The following is a 3,003-nucleotide window of genomic DNA, read 5'->3' as shown; positions in this document are numbered from 1 at the left end:
GACCTACAAATAATATTGAGTAGATATTTATGAGGGAAAGTGATTTGTAGATGTCTACACGCCCACCACCCTCTGCCCCCAGCTGTGCTCTGGACACCATATGTGAACTGATTGCCCCCCCCATCTATCTTCAGAGCTCGTGCTGCTAGGTGACCGAACCTGGAACATGCTTAACACCCCAGCCATCCTACAATCTAAGCTCGATGCCCTCAATCTCACAAAAATTATCAATGAACCTACCAGGTACCACCCAAAGCCATAAACACGAGCACCCACATAGATATCATCCTAACCAACTTGCCCTCTAAATACACCTCTGCTGTTTTCAACCAAGATCTCAGCGATCACTGCCTCATTGCCTGCATCCGTAATGGGTCAGCGGTCAAACGACCTCGACTCATCACTGTCAAACGCTCCCTGAAACACTTCAACGAGCAGGCCTTTCTAATCGACCTGACCGGGTTATCCTGGAAGGTTATTGACCTCATCCCGTCAATAGAGGATGCCTGGTTAAAAAAAAGCCTTCCTCACCATCTTAATTAAGCATGCCCCGTTCAATAAATTTAGAACCAGGAACAGATATAGCCCTTGGTTCTCTCCAGACCTGACTGCCCTTAACCAACACAAAAACAACCTATGGCGTTTTGCATTAGCATCGAACAGCCCCCGTGATATGTAACTTTTCAGGGAAGCTAGAAACTAAAGCTAAAAGCCAAGGCTAGCTTTTTCAAGCAGAAATTTGCTTCCTGCAACACAAACTCAAAAAAGTTCTTGGACACTAACGTCCATGGAGAATAAGAGCACCTCCTCCCAGCTGTCCACTGCACTGAGGATAGGAAACACTGTCACCACCGATAAATCCACTATAATTGAGAATTTCAATAGCATTTCTCTACGGCTGGCCATGCTTTCCACCTGGCTGCCACTACCCCGGTCAACAGCACTGCACCCCCACAGCAACTCGCCCAAGCCTTCCCCATTTCTCCTTCTCCCAAATCCAGTCAGCTGATGTTCTGAAAGAGCTGAAAAATCTGGACCCCTACAAATCAGCCGGGCTAGACAATCTGGACCCTTTCTTTCTAAAATGATCTGCCGAAATTGTTGCAACACCTATTACTAGCCTGTTCAACCTCTGTTTCGTGTCGTCTGAGTATCCCAAAGATTGGAAAGCAGCTGCGGTCATCCCCCTCTTCCAAGTGGGGGCCACTCTTGACCCAAACTGCTACAGACCTATATCTATCCTACCCTGCCTTTCTAAGGTCTTCGAAAGCCAAGTCAACAAACAGATTACCGACCATTTCGAATCCCTTCTCCGCTATGCAATCTGGTTTCAGAGCTGGTCATGGGTGCACCTCAGCCACGCTCAAGGTCCTAAACGATGTCTTAACTGCCATCGATAAGAAACAATACTCTGCAGTATTCATTGACCTGGTCAAGGCTTTCGACTCTGTCAATCACCACATCCTCATCGGAAGACTCGATAGCCTTGGTTTCTCAAATTATTGCCTCGCCTGGTTCACCAACTACTTCTCTGATAGAGTTCAGTGTGACAAATCGGAGGGCCTGTTGTCCGGGCCTCTGGCAGTCTCTATGGGGGTGCCACAGGTTTCAATTCTTGGGCCGACTCTCTTCTCTGAATACATCAATGAGGTCGCTCTTGCTGCTGGTAAGTCTCTGATCCACCTCTACGCAGACGACACCATTCTGTATACTTCTGGCCCTTCTTTGGATACTGTGTTAACAGACGAGCTTCAATGCCATTCAACTCTACTTCCGTGGCCTCCAACTGCTCTTAAATACAAGTAAAACTAAATGCATGCTCTTCAAACTATCTCTGCCTGCACCTGCCCGCCCGTCCAACATCACTACTCTGGACAGTTCTGACTTAGAATATGTGGACAACTACAAATACCTAGGTGTCTGGTTAGACTGTAAACTCTCCTTCCAGACTCACATCAAACATCTCCAATCCAAAGTTAAATCTAGAATTGGCTTCCTATTTCGCAACAAAGCGTCCTTCATGCTGCCAAACATACCCTTGTAAAACTGACCATCCTACCGATCCTCGACTTTGGCGATGTCATTTACAAAATAGCCTCCAATACCCTACTCAATAAATTGGATGCTGTCTATCACAGTGCCATCCGTTTTGTTACCAAAGCCCCATATACTACCCACCACTGCGACCTGTACGCTCGCGTTGGCTGGCCTTCGCTTCATACTCGTCGCCAAACCCACTGGCTCCAGGTCATCTACAAGACCCTGCTAGGTAAAGTCCCCCCTTATCTCAGCTCGCTGGTCACCATAGCAGCACCCACCTGTAGCACGTGTTCCAGCAGGTATATCTCTCTGGTCACCCCCAAAACCAATTCTTCCTTTGGCCGCCTCTCCTTCCAGTTCTCTGTTGCCAATGACTGGAACGAACTACAAAAATCTCTGAAACTGGAAACACTTATCTCCCTCACTAGCTTTAAGCACCATCTGTCAGAGCAGCTCACAGATTACTGCACCTGTACATAGCCCACCTATAATTTAGCCCAAACAACTACCTCTTCCCCTACTGTATTTATTTATTTGTTTATTTATTTTGCTCCTTTCCACCTCATTATTTCTAACTCTACTTTGCACATTCTTCTACTGCAAATCTACCATTCCAGTGTTTTGCTTGCTATATTGAATATACTTCACCACCATGGCCTTTTTTTGCCTTTACCTCCCTTATCTCACCTCATTTGCTCACATTGTATATCGACTTATTTTTCTACTGTATTACTGACTGTATGTTTGTTTTACTCCATGTGTAACTCTGTGTTGTTGTATGTGTCGAAATGCTTTGCTTTATCTTGGCCAGGTCGCAATTGTAAATGAGAACTTGACCTCAACTTGCCTACCTGGTTAAATAAAGGTTAAATAAATAAAAAATACAAAAAATTAAATTGAGATTTCTGGCTATTGGGGGGAGGAGGGTGTGAGAAAAGGTGGAGATGAGTTAGGCACACATTT

This window comes from Oncorhynchus mykiss, chromosome 21, assembly GCF_013265735.2.
Source record: "Oncorhynchus mykiss isolate Arlee chromosome 21, USDA_OmykA_1.1, whole genome shotgun sequence".
NCBI lineage: Eukaryota > Metazoa > Chordata > Actinopteri > Salmoniformes > Salmonidae > Oncorhynchus > Oncorhynchus mykiss.
Note: the sequence above shows the minus strand (reverse complement) of the source record.